The sequence below is a fragment of the Odocoileus virginianus genome, chromosome 32 (assembly GCF_023699985.2).
Source record: "Odocoileus virginianus isolate 20LAN1187 ecotype Illinois chromosome 32, Ovbor_1.2, whole genome shotgun sequence".
Classification (NCBI taxonomy): domain Eukaryota; kingdom Metazoa; phylum Chordata; class Mammalia; order Artiodactyla; family Cervidae; genus Odocoileus; species Odocoileus virginianus.
The window spans coordinates 35,428,662-35,454,680 of record NC_069705.1 but is presented as its reverse complement, the minus strand read 5'-3'; the positions used below and the strand labels follow the sequence as shown (position 1 = coordinate 35,454,680).

At 41.7% G+C, this 26,019-nt stretch overlaps 2 long non-coding RNA genes across 2 annotated transcripts in view; both read left to right on the top strand.

Annotated features, from left to right (window-relative positions):
• The window catches only part of LOC139032617 (uncharacterized), a 69,560-nt gene extending 58,864 nt beyond the window's left edge, over positions 1-10,696 (top strand). Inside the window, exons 2-3 of the long non-coding RNA XR_011485182.1 lie at positions 6,052-6,522; positions 10,543-10,696. This is a non-coding gene — a long non-coding RNA (uncharacterized lncRNA). The remainder of the gene's footprint in view (positions 1-6,051; positions 6,523-10,542) is intronic.
• A 485-nt stretch (positions 10,697-11,181) lies between these two features.
• The window catches only part of LOC139032616 (uncharacterized), a 68,833-nt gene continuing 53,995 nt past the window's right edge, over positions 11,182-26,019 (top strand). The window contains exons 1-3 of the long non-coding RNA XR_011485181.1: positions 11,182-11,262; positions 14,351-14,536; positions 18,563-18,714. This is a non-coding gene — a long non-coding RNA (uncharacterized lncRNA). The remainder of the gene's footprint in view (positions 11,263-14,350; positions 14,537-18,562; positions 18,715-26,019) is intronic.

Below are 26,019 nucleotides of genomic sequence, written 5' to 3'. Positions count from 1 at the left end.
ATGATGTACTCTGCATAGAAGTTGAATAAGCAGGTTGACAATATACAACCTTGATGTATTCCTTTGCCAATTTGGAACCAGTCCATTGTTCCATGTCTAGTTCTAACCGTTGCTTCCTGACCTGCATACAGATTTCTCAGGAAGCAGGTAAGGTCTGGTATCCCCATCTCTTGGAGAATTTTCCACAGTTTGTTGTGATCCACACAGTCAAAGACTTTGGTGTACTCGATAAAGCAGAAGTAGATGTTTTTCTGGAACTCTCTTGCTTTTTCAGTGATCCAATGGATGGTGGCAATTTGATCTCTGGTTCCTCTGCCTTTTCTGAATCCAGCTTGAACATCTGGAAGTTCATGTGTTGTTGAAACCTGGCTTGGAGAATTTTGAACATTACTTTGCTAGTGTGTGAGATGAGTGCAATTGTGTGGTAGTTGTAACATTCTTTGGCATTACCCTTCTTTGGAACTGGAATGAAAACTGACCTTTTCCAATCCTGTGGCCACTGCTGAGTTTTCCATATTTGCTGGCATATTGAGTGCAGCACTTTCACAGCATCATCTTTTAGGATTTGAAATAGCTCAACTGGAATTCCATCACCTCCACTAGCTTTGTTTGTTTGTAGTGTAAGGCCCACTTGACTTCTCATCCAGGATGTCTGGCTCTAGATGAGTGATCACAACATCGTGGTTATCTGAGTTATTAACATCTTTTTTTGTATAGTTCTGTGTATTCCTGCCATCTCTTCTTTATATCTTCTGCTTTTGTTAGGCCTATACCATTTCTGTCCTTTATTGTGCCCATCTTTGCATGAAATGTTCCCTTGGTATCTCTAATTTTCTTGAAAAGACCTCTAGTCTTCCCCATTCTATTGTTTTCCTCTATTTCTTTGCACTGATCACTGAGGAAAGCTTTCTTATCTCTCCTTGCTATTATTTGGAACTCTGCATTCAGATGGGTGTGTCTTTGTTTTTCTCCTTTGTCCTCAGCTTGTCTTCTTTTCTCAGCTATTGTAAGACCTCCTCAGACAAACCATTTTGCCTTTGTGCATTTATTTTTCTTGGGGATGGTCTTGATCACCACCTCCTGTACAAGGTCACAAACCTTTTTCCATAGCCCTTCAGTCACTCTGTTTATCAGATCTAATCCCTTGAATCTGTTTTGTCAGCAGCAGATAAAACGTGGTCCACTGGAAGTGGGAATGGCAAACCACTTCCGTATTCTTGCCTTGAGAACCCCATGAACAGTATGAGAAGCAAAAAGATATGACACTGAAAGATGAACTCCCCAGGTCAGTAGGTGCCCAGTATGCTACTGGAGATCAGTGGAGAAATAACTGCAGAAAAAATGAAGAGACAGAGCTGAAGCAAAAGCAACGCCGAGTTGTGGATGTGACTGGTGATGCAAGTGAAGTCGATGCTGTAAAGAACAATACTGCATAGGAACCTGGAATGTTAGGTCCATGAATCAAGGTAAATTGGAAGTGGTCAAACAGGAGATGGTAAAAGTGAACATTGACATTTTAGAATCAGTGAAATGGAATGGACTGGAATCAGTGAATTTAATTCAGATGACCATTATATCTACTACTGTGGGCAAAACTCCTTAGAAGAAATGGAGTAGCCCTCATAGTCAACAAGAGTCCAGAATGCAGTAATTGGCTACAATCTCAAAAATGACAGAATGATGCATTCCAAGGCAAACCATCCAATATCACAGTAATTCAAGTCTATGCCCTAACCACTAATGCTGAAAAAGCTGAAGTTAAACAGTTCTACGATGACCTACAAGACCTTCTAGAACTAACACCAAAAAAAGATGTCCTTTTCATCATAGGGGACTGGAATGCAAAAGTAGGAAGTCAAGAGACACCTGGGGTAACAGGAAAGTTTGGCCTTGGAGTACAGAATGAAGCAGGGCAAAGGCTAACAGAGTTTTGCCAAGAGAAGGCACTGGTCATAGCAAACACCCTCTTCCAACAACACAAGAGACAACTCTACACATGGGCATCACCAGATGGTCAATACTGAAATCAGATTGATTATATTCTTTGCAGCTGAAGATGGAGAAGCTCTATCTATACAGTCAGCCAAAACAAGACCAGGAGCTGACTGTGGCTCAGATCATGAGCTTCTTATTGCAAAATTCAGGCTTAAATTGAAGAAAGTAGGGAAATCCACTAGACCATTCAGGTATGACCTAAATCAAATCCCTTACAATTATCCAAGTATCTTCTAGGATGCCAGTAATTAACGTTTTGCTTAAATGGGCCAGAGTCATTTTCTTTTACTCACGAGGAGAACTCTGCCTAATATAAAAACAAGTACCCAAAGTGGGTCTAAAGACAACATCCCAGGGGAGGAGGAGGAGCTGGATTCTGTGTGCTGGAGCTGGATCTCTTTCCAACTGTTTATTCAGCTGGCTGACAGCAGTGTCTATTCAGCCTTGGTCCACTGTAAATAAAGTGGAGATACCAGAGTTATGTAGGCAGAGTCAGGAAAGCATCCTAATACTCTGGGATACATGAATATTAAAGTGAATTTACTACATATGAACAACCTACCTGATCTTCAGATACGTATCGTTAAGAAGGCACAAAAGATTTTCCCTTCATCAAGGCCTAGGGACACATGCTGGTAAGGGGAGAGTTAGTTTATAAGGATAAACGATCCCTGCTGCAGTGATGAGAAGATACTGTGAAGGAGTAAGAGGCAAACCTATTTGGAAGCCATTTCATTCATTCCAGGGACGTGTGGTATTACCTGGGCCAGAGTGGTGGAGGTGGCTCAAAGTGATCAGATTCTGAATGTGTTGTAAAGATACATTTAGAGACAATAGGTTATATGGATAGATCGAATATAGGGTGTGAGGGGAAAAGGAGAAAATGAGGGTTCCAAATATTTCTTTTTACTTGAGCAGCTTTGAAGATGCAATTGCATTTAACCAAGATGGGAAAAGTTGCTGGAACAGCAAGTTTAGGGCAGAAATCGGAGTTAAGTTTTGAACATCCTGAGTTTGGGACAACTCATAAACATCAAGTGGAAATGTGGAGTTAGGAGCTGGAAATACTAATCGTAGGCCTTTAGGAGGTGATAGGATGGAGATTCAATTTGGAAACCATCAACGCAAAGATAGTATATTCAACCAAGAGACTATGTGAGATTTCCAGAGTGTTTAAAGAAGAAAAAGACAATAATTAATTCTTGATATGTGCCACCATTATGAAATCTGGGAGGAAAGGAGGAATAATCAAGAGACTCTGAAAAAGGGACTTGCATTTTGATCATGTGTTTTGCAAATTTCTAAATGCTCATCAATTCTATAGTTTCTCTGCTAATTCTCATAGAATCATTGCTTAACAAAAAATGATTTTTTTCTTTCTGTTAATGTATGTGCTTCTTTCTTCTTTCTCTTGTCTTATTACATTAGACAGAATTTCCTGTCCTCTGTTGGTAATAAATGTGCTCCCTAGACATATTTTATATACTCGCCATTGGGCATATTTCTCTTGAAATGATAGTGGTGCAATGAATAATGAATCTGACTATGGATCAAAAGATTCTAGGCTTATTACTCTGGCCCAGAACTAAAAAGGAATATATCTAACATTTGTCACTGAGTGTAATGGTGGTGAATGTTTTATTACATAGTCTATGTAAAGACGTGCTTGTTTTTTCTAGATTTACAAAGATTTTACTTCAAAGTCATTTTCTGCATCTACTGGAATGATCAATGATTTTTCTTTAAGACCTATGATGACTTATTTTCTTATGTTTAATCATTTATAACTCTCAAATAAATCCTATTTGATCATGATGGATTATATTTCTAATACATAGTTGAATTAAATTAGCTAATGTTTTAATTAAGAGATTCATAGAATGTTAAATAGTATATAATTTTTAATGATATAAAATACTATTTTAATTTGGGAGGCATATCACTTCTTATTTTGTACTAGTCTTAGCAGATATTGAACTAATAGATAAATAAGTACTTTCACAGGTTTTCTATCTTTAATTATTTTCTTCTGGAGAAAAACTTGTTTAAGGATTGTATTTTATTTGAAGTTTGTTAGAAATCATGTTTTAAGTCATCTGCCTTTGTGGTTATTTTAGGGGAAATATTAATTGACATTTTTATTCTATAAAAGTTATTATCTGCAAAAATCTTGTATTTTTTATTAGCTAGCTTTGCCAATTAATTTTGTAAATTGTACTAAAAATTTATCTTATCTATCTTATTTGTTGGAGTATAATTGTGCGTAGTATTACTTTAACATTTGTTTTATCTCTAGTTATATCCTTGTTTCATTCCACAAATTTTTAAAGTTTGCAATTATTTCTTAATCTGTCTTATTTGGATTTAGTCTATTAATGCTCTTTTCAAAAAATTAAGATTCAGTTTTATAATTTTTCTTATTTGATTTCATTGCTTTCTGGCTCTCTTTTTATTGCTTCCTTTTTTTCTTTTCATTTACTCTGTGCTTATAGTTTAACTTTTTGAATTGAACCTTAGTTTATTTTTTTTAATATATTTTTCCTTCTGATATTTGAATACATATGCAGATACACACACATACTCAAAACTCTATTTGTGCACATAATAAATATTATTATCCCGATATACACTGAGTAAGAAAGAAAAGACATGAAATTTCTTCAGTTAACATTTGGGTGAAAGACCTATTACATTCTGGGGATTGCTGTTCATGCCAGGAACAGCAGATCTTGTGCTCAGATGAACATGCCATGCTCTAGAGTATCTATAAGGAGCTTTCGAGCATTTCTTCAAACCAGGAAAGAAAGAAGAGAGGAGATATTAATGCGCTTTCTTCTCTTGGATTTGAACATAACTGGTAAACCCACTTAGAGATTTGCTAATACACTAGAACAGCAGTCCCTAAACTTCTTGGCACCAGGGACTGGTTTTGTGGAAGATAATTTTTCCATGGGCAGGGGACTGGCTTCATTTAATCATTTTGAAGTTATTCATTTTGAATAATTGAGTGGGTTTTCCTGTAGTTACCAAATTGGTGGTCACCAACCTGCTTTGCTATTAGCATGAAATCTGCTCAAGCAAAACATGAGAAAAAGTTTTAAAATGTTCTCAAATGAATGTGACTACTTATAAAGATCAAGAGAAATCAACTCATGGATGAGAGTCATGGATTTCCTAAATTCTGAAAATATCTTTTCACCTTAAAGATATCTATATGGATCATATGTCTAAATTTTTATTTTGTTGCAATTGATATTTGAGAATGCTACTGCAATTCAAGATTGTCATGAATTCATTTAAAATATTATATTTGAACCTTTAAGACATAATCTGCAAAGAAGACAAAAATTACAGCATTACAAACATTTTTGTTTTTTAATGTATCTTATTTACTTACTCATTCATTGATTAATGGATTCAACCCTTCATTCATTCATTTCATTCCATGAAATCTTTTCTTGTGAACAAGAACTGGCTGGTGGGATTGCTGACATTAAGAAAAACAAACATAAATAAACAAGACAAATTCTTCCCAGTGGATTCAGCTCAGAATTTTGTGGGTTGCTCTGTTCTCGATTTATACTCTTGCTGTTGTTTAACCTCAAGAAGAGTAAAATTTGTGCGCGATCTCAGAAGATTCTTTCCATGATGACTCTATTAAGGACCAGCAGTAATCCAAGACATGGAATTAGAATTAGAGATGACATTTTTCCTACCTTTATTTTAAAAGACTCCCTATTTCTTGGCCGAGGAAGAAAAATAGGCAAAGAAACATGGATAGTGATGAAAGCAAAATGAGGCCACATTAGATTCCTTAGGGATGTTTTTCGAGAACATTTTATCCTTTAAAAAATGTTGCTCTTGTTTCATTGCCAAGGTCAGTGAGAACTTGGATAATCCCCCAGGTATGAACTAACTGTTTAAATGTGACCTGGCAAGTAACATATTCATTCCATCCTCTTTAACTTAAAAGTATTTGCAATATTTCTCATTCATGATAAGTTAAAATACACTGTATCACATTCACTCATTTTTTTCTATGCTTTTTTGTTTTAGAAAAAGACAGATACATCTTCCCTTCAGAACTCAAATAGTACACATGTGCTTTGTACATGGCTCCGAGGAGGAAAATTCCACATAAATGGTCCCAGACAGAGAGAGGAGAGGTGGATTTGAAATGATTCTCCAGTAAGGAAAAAGCAACAGCATTTTCAAAATAAAAAGAGAATGATATGCGAGTGAAGTTTAAAAGAACTACAGAAGGAACAAATGAAGTTTAAAAGAACTACAGAAAGAGCCGTAAATGGATGCAGATAACTGGTGTGGACCCTGAAAGAAAGCTGTCACATGTCTTGCACAGTGACTGGCCCAAGTAGTGAAGGATTTTTATATCAGCTTCAGAAAGTTTCTGAATCCAGTTTCCTATGTCCTCTTTAATGGAGCAGATTTATTGAGTGTAATATTCCTTCCGTCCCACCCGCCATCTGCTATGCTTCAGTGAAGAGAGGAATGGACGCAAATAGCTGGGTAATAATTCTTGATGCTGCAGTGTGTACCAGGGCCATTACGTGACTCAAACTATACAACCCTAAAGCAAGCATCCTCACTGTGAGGATTCAATGCTATAACGTCACCTATGAACTGAGCATCAGTGAAAGCATTTCCCTTTGAACCTCTTTGATTTTTGCTTGGCTTTGAATGGAATTCTCCCCATCAGTTTGAGCATCACAGCTACCTCCCTCACGAGAAGGCATGCATAGGCTTACCTGTTATGCCTTGTTATGCGTGGGCAGCCCTGTTACTCCTGAACCTTTGAGCAGCTTCTGGTGGTGCAGTCCCAGAAGAGACACCAGATGATGTAGAACTGGATAATGGGAGGCAGTGTAAAGAGTATGGAGGGGTGAGTGTGCACTTGGGAATGGCCAGGGCTGAAATGAGTTGGGACCTGGTTTTGCTTGCGTGGTAGGGTTCCATCTGTTTGTGACCTCTCATGATTACAGCTGGCATCCTCTGTGGGTTTCTCTCTCCTGTTTTCCTTTCAGGCGGTTGTCTTCTGCAGAAACCTTTCCCTCCCAAGTTGAGAGAGGAGAGCAGTCCTCTCCTGTCTGCACTGGTGCCCTCGCTGAACTGTACATCCTTGTCTGGTTGCAGCTGGGCATGAGCCATGTCTACAAGCAAATCAAAGAGAGACTCCTTGGTGTTCACATAATTCAAAGAACAGAAGCCAGAACCCATGTGGTTCAGCCTGAGTCTGCCCTGTGACTGGTTGGAAGTTGTTACCCATAGCATTGTGTTTCCCCAAAAGATGCTGAAATCCTAGCCCAGGTGCTGCAGAATGTGAATTTATTTAAGAATGAGTCTTTGCAGATGTAATTAGTTCAGTTAGAATGAGGATAGACTGAAGTGTGTAGGTCCTTGATCCTACATAGCTTCCCTGGTGGCTCAGAAGGTAAAGGATCTGCCTGCAATGTGGGAGATCTGGGTGCAATCCCTAGGTTGATCCTATGTGACCCTCCTTTGGCAGCATCAGAAAAAGCATGGCCAGCAGCCTTGATTTTGGACTTTGAGTCTCCAGAACTGTGGGGAAATAATTTTCTTTGTTTTTCCAGTTTGTGGTCCTATGTTACAGTAGTCAGAGAAAATGCATTCAAGGGTATTTTAGATGAATTTAAGTAAACACAAAACAAAACAGATTCTACTGACCTTTTCCAAACCTCCATTATCCAAGGACTCCAGAAATCCAAGTTTGGCTCAGATTTTAACATTGTTCCAGGTACATGTTCCTTTTAAAAAATACGGCAGAGCAGGTAAAAATGACTCTACCTCCTCGCCAGCTGATGTCTACACTGGCAGGCGTGGAAGCGGGTAGCCTCTAGGGTGCTCCCAGCCAGGAGTTCTCCTTTCCTAAAGCTACATGAGTATTCAAGCCTTATTTCCACATATGCCCTGAAGGATAAATCTCCCTTCTACAAATGGTGAGGCATTTCCTTTCTGTTAAAGGAAAAGGGAGTCAAACATTTCATATACTTAACAATATCTGTGTTGTTACACATTGTTCTTGTTCAGTTGCTAAGTCATGTCTGACTCTCTGCGATGCGACCTCATGGACCCTAGCCCGCCACCTCCTCTGTCCTCCACTACCTCCCAGAATTTGCTCAAATGCATGTCCACTGAGTTGGTAATGCTATCTAACCATCTCTTCCTCTACCACCTTCTCCTTTTGCAAATCAATCTAGACATTAATTACATAGAATCTAAGGTAAACTCATAATATTTGCTGTGAAGCATTAATTACTCAAGCATGGTGGCCATCTACGATTCAAGATGAACTAAACCTCATGTGATACATTTAGTGCATTCAATTGCATAGTAAATCACCATTAAGTCAGAAAAAAGAAATTCACATTAAAGAGATCAGATACATAAGTCTCTTAAAATAATTTACATTTCTAAAGGAAAGACTCACCAGCAAGCTAACATTTCTGAAGTGGACGATCACAATTACAAGATCTCAAGAGACATGTGCTTTCTCGCTCTAAGTGGTACTGTAGTTTCTTCTCACGACAGAGTGACTGGGCAAATCTGGCCACATAAAGCAGATACCATTCGCAGCTCTGTTTATGGAATTCTCTTTCCTATAGAGATCTAAGCGAGGCTTGGGGTAAAGCTACTTCTTAGAGAACTTTGCCTTTTAAATGATGCCCTTAGTAGCAAAGACCTTCCACTAAATAACAGAGGACTAAGATTTTCTGAGGTTATGTAACAAGTATGCTTTCCTTAATCCCTGCAGATGTGCATATTTGAGGTACCAAGATTGTATTTTTGGTTTCAATCACAAGGGAACACCTTATAAATATTTACCCCAAGAGTAAATTACTATCACTATTGGGAACATTATGTGAAGACTTCTTTCAGAATATTTCTTTACTCATCCTCGACCCCCACCAGTAACATATATTGCCTACTATGTGCCATGCCTCAGACCAAGAATTATAAATAGCCTGGACAAAGAGTCCATTCCTCCATTAGGGAGTTATAGGCTATTCAAGTGGGTAAAAGCAAACATAAATACCTAAGCAGCACACTTAATTGGTATCTGGGCTCCAGGTTCCCTGATGATTCAGATGCAGCAGACTTGTTCAGAGAGCCAGTGAGGAAGACGATCTGAGTGTGTGAAGACAGACTAGTCTGAGGCTAAGAGTGACTCCTGGGATTCAACTTTCTGGCAATTTGAGAACAAGAGTCCCTCTATCTGTAGAATCACTCTGCTTTATGACCTGGTGACCCTGTCTTGCACATTAATGAAGAACTGGAATTATTTCAGGCAACCACAGTAGTTTTTGGAACAAAGTGGAATTAAGCCTGTAATTTTTAGATACAGTTACAGCTAAAGTCGCACCATCTAGAGAAAGGTCAGGTGGCCATTCCTAATTTCACAAGGTGAGGAATTGAATCCTCTCATGGATTGGAGCAGGGCGGAGCTAGGTACTGGTGACCTGCAGAGATGCCCACTGCTCATAGTGAGCACAGTTAGTGTATAGTCTGGGTCTAGTTGTCTGAACAGGTGAGTTTCTGTTCTGCTATTTTGAGAGCATGGTATCATGGGGATTTGTTTACCTATATACCAGGTTACTTTTTGATGGTGTGATGGTGGTTGTTGAAAAATTCTTTCTCAGAAGTTTTGAGAACTGACACCACTGTATCACATCCCAGAGAAATTTTTCATTCGCTTCTGCCAAGCACCTCTGGCCACTACGTGTCTGGTAGTAAATAGAGCTTAACACTTGGGAGGATACAAACTTGGACTGCAAGTCTTCACAGAATCAGTTTGCTAACTAATCTCTAGTTCAGGGCAACCATAGGTGTGTATAGTGCTTGGCTCCCAGATTCAATTGGAAGAAGATGCAAACTGATTCTCCAGGGTGAGTGGTCCCTGGGATTTTCTCTCTTCTTCCTGAAAAGTCACCCAAACCAGACCTTGGCTTGCTAACTGCTCCTTCCAACGATTAAATGCTCTCAGAGCAAAACCAGTTTTGTGCCCTAGGATTACCTCTCTGGAATATGGTGATTTTTTTCTTTTTCAGATCTTGGTCCCTTAATTCTTCACTTTCTTTTTGAGGTTTTTAAAAATATTAACTTACATTTTATTCATTCATAAAATTTGTCCTTAGTCCGAAGTTGAGTCAAACTATTTCACTTGCTATAAAGCAGAAGCCTCTGATCAAGGGTTTTCAGTCTTAGCTCTATTGATCTTCTGTGGTGGATGATTCTTTTCTGGAGGGCACGGTCCTGTGTTTTGTAAGTTGTTCAGCAATGTCATTAATTTCTACGAACTAGATGCCCGTTACCAACACCCCTGCTTCTCTTAGTCATGACAATCAAAGTGTCCGCAGACATTGCCAGACATCCCTGAGGGTGAAGAATTGTCTTTAGTTTACAACTGCTGCTCAGTAGTATTAATATTTTGAAATAAAGACCTCTGAAAACATTTTCAATGTTTTAGGATTTGATAATAATTGTATTTTGTGCATTTGCTTCAAATTTCAGCTTTGTGATGTTGAGGAAGAGGGCCTTGAAAATCTGATCGAAATTACTGAACAATGTGATATAGTAGAAAAAACATTAACGTACATGTGACCTGACAGAATTGGATTCTAAACCAGCCTCAACTGCTTACTCTGACAGACTGCTAATTGCGTGGCCTCAGGCAAGTTACTTAACCTCTTCACCCTTCCTTTCTGCTTCTGGAAATTATGATCCTCAAAGGATTGTTTGTGAGTCATTTCCTTCTCATTTGGTTCAATTATTCAATCAGAGCATGTAGAACATGTAATGTTAACTTCTTTTTTCTTTTTCAGATATTTTCTCAAATATAGACTCTTTCACCAAAGGCTTTCCTGTGATGTTAGAAAAAAAAGTCCCATTGAATTAAATATGTTAATCCACAATATATTTTATTTAGCTTGGATTCTTAAAGAGTCTTCAAGATAAGCCTCAATTTCCATCTTACTTAAAAAAAGTTTATGGCTTAGGGGAAAAAGGCAGAAACATAGTACACAAGCTTAAATATCATGTTCCAAAATGTGTACTTTTTTCTGAGGTGTGTTTTTAGCATCATTGTATATAGATAGGAAATGAGTACATTTTTGGTGTAAGATAAGTAGCAAAGACAATTTTTATTCTTTATCAGCTCAGGTTGGAGAAGTCACCATCTCCTTGATAGTTCTACAAAGAAAATATACTGAGTACCAGTTGCCAGGCACCATGGTAAGTGGTTTCTATGTGTTATCTCATTTGATTTTTCTCAAGGAATTCCTGAAGTAAGTGCTATCCCATTTTACAGATTCAGGAACTTCAGGTATATTGAAACTATGGATCCACATTTACCCAACTAAAAGTAAATAATGCAGCTCTGCTTTGTCAGACCCAGTGCACTTACTGGGTCTTACAGGACATCATGCTGCTTCTGATAACTAAGTGGAAGAGGAGAAAGAAAATGCATGGACCCCAGAGGATAGCATCCTGTTGGAGGAAGTGAGGACTTTGTGAAGTGTAATGGGAAGGGTTCTTGAAGAAAGTCAGGCTCAGGATATGAAAAATATAAAAAATAAACAAGGGAAAAGGGGTGGAGTGTGGCACCAGAGGCAGGTTTATAGACAACTCCTAACACTTATCAGATTAAAGGAAACATCTTTATTTTTAGTTAAACAGAAACTCCCACAACATCTATTCAATTTTGTGTTTTAAGTGTAGGATTATAAATGATACCCTGCTGCCCACCAAGAGTTTACTTGTGGGAAATGAACCTTCCTTTGACACGGAGACAAGCTTCTTAATCATCCGGTAATTCTAGCATTTGGACATTTTGGGAACCAGGGAATTGCATTTCAGAGCTTCTGCTGAGTGCAGGAGTGCTTGGTGGGCATTTTGTCTCAGTAAGAAGCCGAGAGCTTGGCTCATAGATCTTGGATAGAAAAGACCTTTGAGACGCAGGTGGATTTTCTTGCCAGGGCAGAAGAAGTAATGAAAGCTATTACGCAGAGCCTCTAAAGAGCATCCTGCAGCAACAATCATTTAGCAGTAGTTACCGCTTCAGCTTGTTTCTGTCAGGTGAAGATGAAGTGGATCCTAAGCCACTTCCGAGTTTGCGTTGCATTTAAGGAATGGTCAGGTCTACTCTCCCCCTCTGTACGTAGTGGACACGGTCTCCCAAGAATGGTGGTAAAAATGACAATGGCAGGGAAAATCACGAGCATTTGTTTAGTTAGTATAATTTCTCCTCTGGGTAGCTACATATTTCTAAATAATTTGATTTCATATTTACAACATGGTATTAGATGGAGCTTATTTGGCTCAACAGGTAAACAATCCTCCTGCAATGCAGGAGACACAGGAGATGTGGGTTTGATCCCTGGGTCGGAAAGATCCCCTGGAGGAGGAAATGGCAACCCTCTCCTGTATTCTTGCTGGGAAATCCCATGGACAGATGAGTCTGGCGGACTGCAGTCTGTGGGGTTGCAAAAAGTCGACATGAGTGAGTGATTGATGTAGGCACATCCTCAGATATGTGGACTTCCAATAAAGGCTTAATTTACAGTCTGTGAGTAAGTATAGGAGTTTTTCAAGATAAGCTAGAAATGATGCTTTGATGTGATATGTCCCTAGTTTTAGTTATTTGTAACTACTTTTATATTTGTAGCTACAGCATAATTCACACACAGTCATTCTGTGATCTCAGCAGACTTCAGGGCTGACTAGTTTGGAACCACTGAAGGCAAACAGAAATTCAGAAGAGGCTAAGTTTGCCTGGGCATTCCTTCTGAAGTTCCACAATGGAAAGAGGAGAAGAAACGAAGAGATTTGAAGCCACACATTTTGAGAATTAATGGTTGTGTGTCTTTGGGCCAATTGCTTAATCTTTCTTATCCTTTATTTCATTATTGTGAAAATAGGGTCATGGGACATGTCTCCCTGGGTTTTTTTATGAGGACTGAATGAAACAGCTCACCACATGTGGCTCATCACATGCTAAACAAGCATCAGCTCAATTCACAGTTCAGTTCTTCAATAGACTCCAGAGATGACCAGTTTATTCAGAGCAATCAGACCTCGTTTTGGCAACTCAAGTAACTTGGTACCCACAGAAGTTTTATGTAGAGAGGGAGAAAGCGATAGAAGGAAAAATGGTGTGAGAATACGAAAAGTTGGATGCAGTGCTGATTTATGAATCATACGTCTACTCTACTTGAATTCAGAGAAGTTTCCCAGCTCCCTGCTGGCCTCAGTGATCCCAGCTTCCTCAATTGTTGCCCTTTTCCCTGTCATCTTTGTGCATCTGGAGTTTGATGACTTGTTACATCCTGTGTCCTGACAGTAACCTCAAGCCCTTCCTCCGGGGACAGCATCCAGTCCTTTACCTTCCTCAGCAGCCCTTGTTTTGAGGGTGCTAAGAACGAGGACTCAGAAAAAGCATTGGCCAGAGTCTGCTGATCTCTGAGTGGCCATGAAGCTTGAGGAAGCCAGTGCCCATCAGCAAAGGACTACCTTCCTCTGTCTGGCCACTCTGCGTGGCCATCGCTTGGCTGTTCTGAAGATGACCGTCAACCCAGGGCCTTCTGTTTTTCTTAGTTTTCCATGAGATGTATGTGAAGGACGATGATGAGAAAGTTGCTTCTGAGCAACACTTCATCCAAAATAGCAACGGCAGACTTTTTTTCCAAGCTAAGGTCCAGGGCTAATAACTTGGGAGTGAGAAATGGTATAAAATGTGAATGATGCTTTTTAAAGGAGGACAGTAGTTTCATGAGAAACCTTGATACTTTAAGATAACACAAAAGCTTTAATTTTTAAGTATATATTTTAAGGGTATAATGCGTGTATACCTATGTGCACCTACATATTTTACTGTCAAATTTAAAGCTCAGGCATGCTGTAGAATATCCAGAAAGTCCGAACACTACTTGACATAAAAACAAATCTCAGATGTAAGTGCTGTGTAGAATCCAAAGATGTTTCAGGAAAGAGGAACAGATGGCAATTGAAAACTGCCAACTGTAATTCTAATTAGTATCAAAGTTCAATTTGCTGCAAAGTATGCAGATAATTTATTTGCCGTTTGAAAATCCAAGTTTAAACTGAATTTGAATGTAAAATGATTTGAAATATTTTTCATGGAGTTGACCTGATATTCTCAAACTAGTCATTGACTGTACTGCTTGATTTTATTTCATCCCATGCTAAACTTCCTCCAGAACTTCCATCAAACTATCTACTTTAATTCTTCATTCTGACTGTTGTAATTTAATATTTGCTGACCCACCAATTGGCAATTAAATCTTACTTGGTTACATTTCAGTTTGCTGCACTGTTTGCTCCAGAATGCTCTGAGCTGAGGTCCTGTCAGTTACAGCATGTTGGCCATTGGTATACAGTTGGGATTGCTGCTCCCAATGAATAAACCTCTCCGTGGCTCTTCGAAAACAGCTGACTATCATGAACTTTTCCATGCAGTGGGAGGCAGCTCTTTCAGAAGTCATTTCAGGTAAGCATTTTCTTAAAAACACAACTCCTACATACATACTTAAATTGAGAAAACATTGAAAAGATGCCTTTTCCACTTAACGAGGGAATTGACTTTTATTTCTATAATATAGAAATTAAAAGAAATGACCTGGGAAGGAATCTGGGTATAGTTTAGTAACATATGTGATGGGGGAATTTGGAAACATAATGTATCTAACTAGAAGACCCAGGAGAGAGACCCCCTGCACCCCCCCCACCCCCCGCCCAAAAAGCAATTTTATTTCTATAAGATATCTGCATTTCCCATACCTCAGCAAGTCATACTTTTAAGAAGTAAAGTCTGGTGTGAACTTGAACTTGAACATTTAAGTTAAAAACCTTAGCCAGTGATACATTGCAGAAGATAAGACGCTGTTTTTCTTCCAAAACCTGTAACACTTCTCCCCCAACTCCTTTGGCTGGTTTGTCCCATTTCATGGTAGGGTTGAAATATTTCAAGCTAAGATAACAAAGTCAAGTTCAAGGTCTTCCTAACACAACTTGGGGAAATGCCAAGACTAGCAGCATGTTGTTCTTGACAGGTACAACTACATCAGTTTCTTAAGGGAGAGAGAGATTTGCAGAACATCCCACAGGGAAATGGAGCAAATGCCTTGTTGAGTTACAATCGCTGAGCTATATCCCATGGCACAGTGTGTTGTATCTTTTTATAGAACCTCTGTGAAGCTGATGGGCCTGAAAGTGAAAGCACATTTTAGTAGAGAGGTTTCTATCTGGTCAGTCAGTGCTGTCAGAGATCAGAAGACTGTTGGGACTCACCCTAGAATGAATTGTTTTCTTTGAGCTCATATGGGCACCTCCAAGTGTGGCTGTAAGTAACACTGCCTGACCTTTTCCTTTGGCCGCTAATGGACTGTGGGTTGTGCCAGCAGTCAAGACCTGTCCCTTAAAGGTATTTCCAATGCACATATTTAGTACGTCAGTGGGACACTTTAGAGCTCATCCTAGGATGTGGGCTAATTATTTCTGAATTGGTCATACAAGGTTTTAGTTTGTGGCATCAGCACGTAGAGGATGGGAGCTTCTCCTGACATGGAGCCTCAGACATTTGTCAGGCAAACCTCAAGCTGTCCAAGACTGTGAAGTAAAAGCTTACATTTAGAAAATCAGCATTGTTTCCCCTTTCCATAGCTGTCTCAGCCTTTACTTTGCTCATGAAAGCAAAAAAATGGGGAAAACATCCATCTGTCCTAGTAGACTGTTTTCATAGACTATGCAAAACAGAAGAAATATACTTAAGGGGGAGAAGTGTTGTTTGTTTGTTTCATCTAGTCAGCTTCTAAGCAAACGTGCTGGGCAGATAAGAATCTAGGTTATTAAAAAGTATCTGCTAGGAACACACTTCTCAGCTGCCCATTTAGCTAATGTGGTCTGTTTGTAATGTCATTTTTAATGTATTGGATATTATTCACATCGACAGTATCTAAACACAAGCCCATCATCATAATTACACACAGTTATCTGGAAGAAACATTTTAAAGTAAACAATCACTCTTAAGGAACTATTTTCAAAACAATGATTGCATGTATTTTCAAACATTTGAACAGTGGGTTGGGATATTTAGAATTTATTATCAAAGTGACCTACAGAATATGAGCTAATTTTAGGAGGCATTGTACAAAGTGAAAATGGTGGGCAGGTGGGTAGGGCCAGTGTTTGTAGATGTCCTGCTCAAAGCATGGGGCTTGGCTGGAAGGACTGTTGACATTGCTTCATTTTGCTAATCCACCTGGGTCAAGCCCATGATCTCATAGTACTTGAGGCAGCATGCTCCAGAGGAGACGTTATTCCTGTTCAAGTTGCCTTGAAGGCATGTATGGGTGGACTCAGAACTCTTGATTGCTTATCCAGGCTCATGAGATTATTACCTCTCCATTCACAAAAGCAAAATTCTGGAAGTACAGAGAACAGTGGAATGGATTTTAGCTGATGATAAACCTTGTCAAGCTGTCTAGGTGTCCCCACCTAGCTAAAGCTGGAATGTCAGCAATAAGTGGCCCAGTCCTCTTCTTGCACTGTCTAGTATCCTATATAATTGGGTTAGACATATGTTTTATTCATCAAAACTATGTGATGAGTGTTCTGAACTACAAATAAGGGGCTGGCATTAGTCATTCCAACTGATGGATTCTTACCGTCAAAAATAATCAAAGCAAAGGGAAGTCAGAAATATAACACGATTTTTTCATAAAACTGATACTTAACTCAGTTTCATTGTATATATACAATTTGAATCAAAAAAATGTGACCTTACTAAAATTCCATAATCCTGATTATTCTATAAATATGAGATTATGTTTCACGTGTGATTGGGAACTTTGCTTTGGAAAATGAATGGATCCACTTTGGATTCAATCCACAGAAAAGCAGTAGTTGAAAAATACTGGAAAGAAACCTGGTTTCAGAGTCAAACAGATGTAGTTTGAAAAATTGTTTCTTCCACTAACTTGCATTGCAGGCTTGGGCCTGTCACTTCATCAATTAACCTTAGTTTCTTTATTGTAAGTAATCTTTGTCTTCTCAGAGTTTATGTTAGGATTAAAGAGATAACATATGTAAACACCTGGTGCACAATTATGTCTCTCAGGTGCTGTCAAGTTCACTAGCTGAGTGCAGATTCTAGAGCAGCAATGCCTGGGTGTGGACCCCGGATCTGCCTCATTATCTCTGTCCTTAGATGAGTTTCTTCACTTCTCTGTGCTCAGTCTGCTCTCCTGTATAAGAGGAGAATTAGCAATAAGTAGGTTATTATGATTAAATGAGTTATTGTAGGTAAAGTACTTAGAATAGTATTTGGCAAGCAGTAAATAAATGGTGCTTATTTAGTAGTATGACAAATACTTGTGATTATAAATAAGCATTAGGAATTCCATTTCTCCTCTTCTGTCACTTGGTGGCAATGGTAACGTTGTGGTTCTGGGTTCTTGCTTTGACTTTAGTTACATTTACTTGTATTCACCTGTAATGGAAAATCCCAGCTTAAGAGGGACAGCAGGTCTAGCAACAGAGAAGAATTACTAGGTCTTCTACCTTGAAATCACACATAATGTATTCTGGGGCCCCTGACCGTGGAACTTGAGCTCAGTTGGATACCTCGAAGGTCAATAATATGCAGAGGAAACACCGTTGTGGTGTTTCTGGGAGATTGTGATGGTTAATTGTAAGCATCAAGTGTAACCGATGGTTAATTGTAAGTTGACTGGGCCATAAGGTGCTCAGACATTTGGTCAAACATTATTCTGTGTGTGTCTATGAGTGTTTCTGTGTGAGATCAAAATTTGATTCTATCGACTGAGTAAAGCAGATTGTACTCTGTGTGATGGGTGGTTCTCATTCAATCAGATGAAGGCCTGAATAGAACTGAAAGGACTCTTAAGAGGAAATTCTTCCTGCCTGACTACTTACAAACTGGACATGAGTTTTTTCCTTGCCTTTGGACTCAAACTGAAACACTGGCTCTTGAGGCTGTGGACCTTCAGACTAGAAATATACCATTGGCTCTTTTGGGTCATGGCCTTTGGATTTGAACTAAATAATCAGCTCGCTCTCTTGGATCCAGCTTCCTGCTCACCTTGAAGATCTTGTGACTTGTCAACATGTATTACTGCATGAGTGAATGTATGTAAGTGTGTGTGTATTTTATTTTTGCACATTATATTTTGTTGAGTTTTTTTTTAAGAGAAGCTTGACTAATATAATACAGAATTGAACAGTTTAATATTATTTACATTTTCCCAATTAATTCTTGTTTCTTCCTTGTGGAATTAATCTTTCTAATAAAGATTTTATTTGACAAAAAAAAAGTGTATCTAACACCATCCAGTCATTTGTTCAGTGAAAATGCTTGTAGGGTGTATTATGTATCAGGCACTGCACTTGTCTCAGGGACATAAGTGAGAAAATGGTTCTTATCCTAATGGAGATAGGCTGGTATTATAGAGAAACAACATAGAAGTAATAAACCAAATTTATGATTTTTAACAGGCTCTAGTCTTCTGAGGAGGTGTCAGCTAAGCTGAAATTGGAGAAAGTTTTAATCATATACATGACAACAGGAGGGGAATTACAGACAGAGAGCCTTTTGAAAACCCAACCGGGATGTCGACATGCTATGGAAGTGGAAAGGAAGAATTCTGGTGAGTCACTGCGGTCTCAGTGGAGACAGCATGATGTGAAGTCAGAAAGAAGGTGGTGGGAGGTCAGCAGGGGGTGGGGACCACAGTAAAGAGATCAATGTGCAAGAAATTTAAGCAATGGATTAACATGGCCTAGTTCATGCGTTTAAAGAATTTTCTAGGCTACAGACAGAAGAGCTGATTAGTCTGGGCAGGATGGAAATGAGAAGGCTGGTGTCTTACTGGGTGGTTGGCAAGGGTGGGGGAGTTGGAGGTGGTCGTGGCTCAGAGGAGCGTGGAGACAGAGACGCAGCAGTTGTGACTGCATTCTCTCTAGGTCCTGGCTGGTCCATCAGACCCCAGCTTCACCCCATTTCACTCCCTTTAAGGAGGATTTTTCACTCACAAGCTGCCCAGAATAGATCAGGGGCCACTGCCACCTCCTTGTTGCAATCTTCGCGGGTCAGAGTGCAATTAGTTAATTCTTAAGGGTGATTTCAAAAAAAAAAAAGGGTGATTTCTCTCTCTCTCTTTTTTTTCCATAAGACGATCTCTGGGTTCTCACGTATATATGGCTCATGATTCTAACTCAACACATATTTGTTGAATGAGTGAAGGAAATGAGTAAGTGCTATGTACTCTGTTAGGAAAGAGAGAAAAATTTCCAACTTCTAGAGATTATAGGAAATGAAAAGAGTAGAGAGCAAGAAACTTTTTTGAATATGTTCAAACTTGGTTGAGACAAAAGTTCTAGAAAGGCTGGGTGGGGAAGTCAGGCCAAAATAGAAATGTCATAGTACAACAGCCTTTGACCCTGCATCGTTAGCCTAGACTGCGGGATCTTAAGGCGCCAAGTCCCCCGTCCTGTCCAGTTGTATCTGCCGCCACATCCGGGCCCGGGGAGCTAAGGGTGGGGCGAGGGGACCCCGCTAGGACTTCGGGAGGTGAGACGGAGGAGCAGCCCTGATGGCAAAGCAGTGCTGATGCTCCTCGGAGCTCTGAGACGTGCCGGGCGTTTCTCTCTGCCCTCGCATGCATCTTTGATTCTGCTTTGGCCACCTATCTGCCCAGTGACCGGTCTCCACTTGGATTGAGGGCAGGCGTCTTAAGGCTTAGGAGTTGCATTTCATTCCAACTATTTATCTGCCAATTAGAGAAAACAATCAAACTTCCATCGCTGAGGATTTATGGGGCTTCTGTATGCCCTGTTTGCACTCACTGAATTGGTTAGTTCAAATAACTTCTGTGAATGATTTATTTTCCACCGAGTTAACCAGTAGCCTAAATTAAGCAACATAGCTTGTCATTTTGGTGTTAGGTAGACAGAGACTTCTGGGATTCAGGATCAATAGTCAGTGTGAAAAGGTAGATCACTTAAATAAGTGGTAAGATAAAATAGGATTAAATAAGAAAGATCACTGAAATAAGGGTTTGAAAGCCTGTGTGGGATGAAATACATAAAGAAGATTCAGGGTATCCACCATGTCTGAAAAAAATGAGGAAGCTTAGCCTGTTATCATCCTGTAAACTGGAAAAGAAGCGTGTGCAAAAGTGGAGACAGAGGCTCAGACCTGGAGACCGCCCAGGACCCTTCAGCAGGACAGGAGATAAATGAACAAAGGCGGGTTCAATAGAAGAGAATTCTACAGCACACGCAGCGAGGCACTGGGTGGCGTGTGGCTCTAAGGCTGAGCTGTGGCAATATCATGTTAAAGGAAACAGGTAAAACGTCGGCTCAGAGGTTAAAGCGTCTGCCTGCAATGTGGGAGACCTGGGTTCAATCCCTGGGTTGGGAAGATCCTCTGGAGAAGGAAATGGCAACCCACTCCAGTATTCTTGCCTGGAGGATCTCATGGACGGAGGAGCCTGGTGGGTCCATGGGGTCACAGAGTCGGACATGACTGAGCGATTTCACTTCACTTTAGGGATATAAATATATATATACCATGAAGCCACATAAAACTGAAAGGAAGGGATTCCACATGGTGATAACATTAGGCTGTGCAGAGGGAGTGTTGGGATGGAGACAGAGGAGCCACAAGTTTGGATGTAAATTACTGGCATCCTTTTAGCTTTGCACGGTAGAGATTTGCAGGTGTTAATTACATTATTAGAAAAAAAGGAAGAATAAAAAGGAATGAGAGAGGGAAGAAGGGCAAAGGGGCCTTGTGTATATCAATAATGATAAACCTCATTTATATTCCAAAGTTTAAAAAAAAGGTTGATCAAAAAGCCTTTTCTTGCAACACTAGGCAAAGTCTCTTTCTAAGTTTATCTGGTTGTCTGGGGTGTGTTGGGGACCAGAGCTAGAAAGGTAACTTGTTTTTCCTGATCCACCTGTCTATTTTTCTGAGCATCTTATCAGAGTTAGAGGAACCACTCTTTGGAAAATCTTAACGAAACAAACAAATGGACTTCACACTGCTCTGTCACTGTTTCCCTCTTCCTCGTGTCTGTTCCGTATTCTTTGAGTTCCACCTTCTAAATGTCTCCCGAAGTCACCCATCCTTCTTCACCTTATGGGTCAGGAAGTGAGCTCTGCTTGCTTCCTGTTTCTGATGTTAGGCTTGCTTTCTAAAGAGTGTCCAGCATTTTCCCTCTAATGTGAAACTCTGTACCAGGCCCCACTCAGATCCTCTCATGAAAGTGTGTTGCTGCTGCTGCTGCTAAGTCGCTTCAGTCGTGTCCGACTCTGTGCGATCCCGTAGACGGCAGCCCACCAGGCTCCGCCGTCCCTGGGATTCTCCAGGCAAGAACACTGGCCTGGGTTGCCATTTCCTTCTCCAGTGCATGAAAGTGAAGAGTGAAAGTGAAGATGCTCAGTCGTGTCTGACTCTTCGCGACCCCACAGACTGCAGCCTACCAGGCTCCTCCATCCATGGGATTTTCCAGGCAAGGGTACTGGAGTGGGGTGTCACTGCCTTCTCGGCATGGAAGTGTGAGGTAAAGCCAAACCCCTTAGGATGGGAGCTGAGACCTTCTCTAGTGGGCCAGCTTTGCCCCTGCTCCTCACACACTCTGGCCACACACCGCTGTCTTGCTCTGACTGTCCTGATGCCTCTTGTTCTTGTGTCTGCTCTTCCTCTTTCCTGCAGTTAGCCTGTTCTTCCCTTTGCATCACTGACCAATTCCTGCTCTCCCTCAGGTATTGCCTTCTCCATCTGGGGAAGGATTTGCATCCTTCCCCAGTACTGCTTTCTTGGCCTCTCTCTGCCCGCTGAGACCCCCGGAACATGTGGACTAGGAACTGTGGTGCCTTTAGCCCGGTATCCCCAGTGGACGGTCTGATGGGCCAAAGCTGCTCGGTCAGTGTGTGTGGAACAGCAGATGTGTTGAAAACAATTATTGTTGTTGTTTAGTAGCTAAGTCGTGTCCGACTCTTTTGCAACCCCGTGGACTGTAGACTGGCCAGGCTCCTCCGGGGGATCTTCACAACCCAGGAATCAAACCCAGTATCTCTTGCAACTCAGGCAGATTCTTTACCACCAAGTCATCTGGGAACCCTAAAATCAATTACTAAATGCTTAACCTGTGTGGAAAACGAAAATGGTCTTCTTCCTTCCTCAGTTGTGTTTCTCTCAGCAGAGATGAATTCTTATCATACCTCTCCTTTTCTCAATAAAATTCAGTTAAGTGCTGTGGACCGAACCTCAGAATATTACAAAAACTTTTGAAGGTAGACAGGATGTATCAAGACTCCAACCACATTTTGTGTAAAATAGAGACTGTATTTTTAACCTTTTTAATGATTTTATTTCATTTATTTTGGGTGTGCTGGGCCCTCTTACTGTGAGGACTGCTCTAGTTGTGGGGTGCAGGTTTCTCACTGCAGTGGTCTCACATTGTGGACACGGGCTCCAGGGTGCATGGGCTTCAGTAGTTGCGGCTCCCAGGCTTGAAAACACAGGCTCAATAGTTACGGTGTATGGGCTTAGTTGCTCCGCGGCATGTGGGATCTTCCTGGACCAGAGATCCAACCCGTGTCTCCTGCACTGGCAGCCAGATCTTTGCCACTGAGCCACCAGGGAAGTTCCTAGACTATATTTATAGCATACAGAAATAATCTTCATTGTTTCTAACATCTCTATTCATATCAAACTTCAAAGACGCTTTAAGTAATAGACGCCTTTTTATTTAAAATCAAAATTCAATGTTATGTGTCTACTATATAATTCTAGAGGAATTAGTGAAGTGGAAATTGTACTCACGAGAGTTATATTAAATCCATATTTGAAAAATATTATCCTAAAATTTATAATGCTATAAATTTAACCATAGCGTCAATTAAATACCAACATTTAAACTAAAAAGAGCTTAGTCAAAATTACTTTTAAAGAGAGAAAACACAGGCAGCTGTTTCGCTGTGGTTGTGGATGTTCAGGGCTTTGCTGCTGTGAAAGCTGAATCAAGCCTGAATGTGACTCAGCATTTCTGAGCCCTCACAGCTTAAACCTCCTGTTTCCTTGGCGACCTTTGATGCAAGGAGACCCCCTGAAACTTGAAGACCTTTGTGGCTGCAGGTGGAGCAGCAGGAACCAAAGGGCTCCTGCGCAGGGAAGTCTGGAACTTGAACTGCGTTTTAGCTGCTCTTTGTCTGCTGTGGTCATTTCTCTTAGCTTGTTTGGCCTTTCTCTAGGTTGACAGAGCTGCCAGTCAACTTTCATAAGTTATTTTCCCACAGAGGAGAGTCTGGTTTTGATAGAAGAAAGTAGTTCTTTCCAATTCTTTGTCCACAGCTTCACATTCTCCCTGTGGAAACTGAGTTCTGATATGCATAGTTTATGTTTCCCTACACCTTGGGTAGCTCATTCACTAAGTAGCAATTTCCTCTATCTATGCTCTCTGGAGTTGCGTTACATGTTCTCCGTGTGCTTGAGGCAGTATTTGAAGTTTCAGCTGAAGCTTCTGATTCTCTCCCAGGCTCTGAATTTTCAGTCTGCAAAAATGCCCACTCAGGTTGAAGTTGTTTTTTTTTTTTTGTTTAGCTTGTCCTGTAAATCCTTTATTCATTTGACTGTGACAGCCTTCAATTTTTTAAGTATTTCTTACTTTTCTCCTTCAAGCCTTTTGAACGTGGCATTTACATTAATAACATCAAAGAGTTTTTTCACATCAACTTCTGACTGATAGACTAGTTGATTCCCTTTTCTAATTCATTCTTTCTCTTGAATTCCAAGATGCTGTCGTTCCTGTAATCTCCGAAGAGATGAGTCAGATTTACAACCTTCAGTAGTTTCAGGTGGAGATCTTAACTGGCTCTCTTTATCTTTCACAACTGTTTCATTTGTGTGTTTGAGTTTTCAAGCATGTTTTTCTGTTCCTTCAGCTTGCAGGTACTGTTTGCTTTCATGCTGCAGTTTCTTAGGCAAGCAGTTTTAGACTGTCCTGAAGTTGAGCATTTTCTTTCAAATCATGCATTGTTTTCTTCTGAAGTCACTCTGCATTCTTCTGAGAGGCTAAGCCATCCTTTTGCATTAGTCACTGGGGATTGGCAGGATATTCGTGCCTCTTGGAGTGACTGTGTCTGTTGCTGAAGGTGAGCCATTACCATCAGCCCATGAATTATTTAGTATTTACTTTGTTGGCCAAGAGAGTACCTGGTTCACTTCTGACGCAGGTGAGTCTCAGGACAGTGGCAGATTCTGGGACAGAGGGCGGGTGTCGGGGCTGGGGTGGAACTCCGCCTCGCTGGTCAGGAAGGCCTCACCGCACAGACGTGGTCCTGCCACCATCTAGCACGCGGTCCCCGGTGCCCAGCGCTGACCATGCCTCTGCGGGTACCACACATCCCTCACCCTGGATGGAAGGTGGAAATCACCCTGCTCGCTGGCCAGCAGCATCCAGCATCCCCACAGCTTGTGCTGGCCCAGGCTTCTGGGGACGAGCAGAGTGCATGACAGCGCCCAAGCTTCTCGTCTGTCTCTGGCAGGTCGATGGGCTGGGGCCATGGGGATGCCGAGGCCACTGGGGCCACTCACCTGGAGAGACTGAGCAGTCATCTCTGGGAACCTAGGACTTTCTGGACGAGGGGCCCCCAGCTTCCCTCTTTACTGAGCTCACTGGGTCCCCTGGCCAATCTCTTGGCTTGGGGGACAGCAGGGCTGGAATTGGGGTGCCTGGGGTCTTGGTAAGCCGAGACTCCTCAGGGTGACTCACAGGGTCTGAGATCGAGGCCGTGGGGTTGGGGAGAGTGGGCAGCGGCCCGAGCTGATGAGTGTGGACCTGAGTCCTTCAGAGTGGGCGTCTGGTCCTGGAGGCTGTGGGCCCCGGGACATGGGTGGTGGCCTGTTGGGGGTCTTCGTGGCACTCAAAGTCTGGGTGACACGAGGCCCAGAGTGTGGGGTGGGGAGGCTCCTGGGGGCCCATGGAGGTGGTGAGAGCAGCTGGTTGATGACCTGGGGCTCCCTTTGCTGTTCTTGTCTGAGAGTGAACGCTATGTCCTCAAGCACAGTCCCATGCCGGCTTTTATTGACCGCTGCCAAACTCTGGAGCGTGTCACTGGAGAGGACTGGCTTTCCACCCCTGGGGACTTGAGGGTTTCGCAGGCTTGTGCCATGAACCCTGTGACATTCTTCAACCAGGCAGATAATCTTTCGGCTGACCCTTCCTCTCCTTAAAGCATGTGGGCTTTTTATTGTGAAAATAGCCGTGGGTGTACATAACCAGGACCTCCTGGGGATACCCAGAGAGGCCTGGGCCTTGTCTCAGGCATTTGGTCGGCTTCAGCAGAGACCACGCAGCTGCCCCAGAGCCAGGGGGTGGGGAGGACATTCCTGGGAGGTCAGGACCCTTCCCTGGCTCCAGAGGGCACCGCGGATGTACAGAGCCCTGGAGGATGCTCCGTCTCTAAAGAAAACCAGTGCCTGGCGAGCAGGACAGATCATCATTTGGGCGGGCGGAGGGGAGGCAGCCAGTTTCTGTAAAACAGGGGTCTCCTCTGCGGCGGGGTGCACCCCGGAGAATGCTGTTCCAGATGATGCACTCGGTGGGGGCTGACTGAGCGCAGCCAAGACCAGCCTGAACTCGGGCCACCCGAGGCCCCACCGGGCCCCATGGCCGACCCGGAGGATGCAAGCCCTGCCCTGCGCCATCCACTTCCCGCACGTGGGTGTGTCCAGGCTCCATGGAGGGCTGCCCTGAGGGCCCCTGGCCCCATGTCCCTCCTGGCGAGGCTCAGTCCCTCGATTTAGTTTCCTTATGCAGCAGGGAAGCCGGCCTCTCCCCGAAGGGTCACAGGGATCTTCTTCCCCTGCAGGTACCTGCTCTCCTTTGCGCTTGTCACTCAGGGCGCTCACGGGCGCCACCAGGCGGAGAGACTTTGCACTC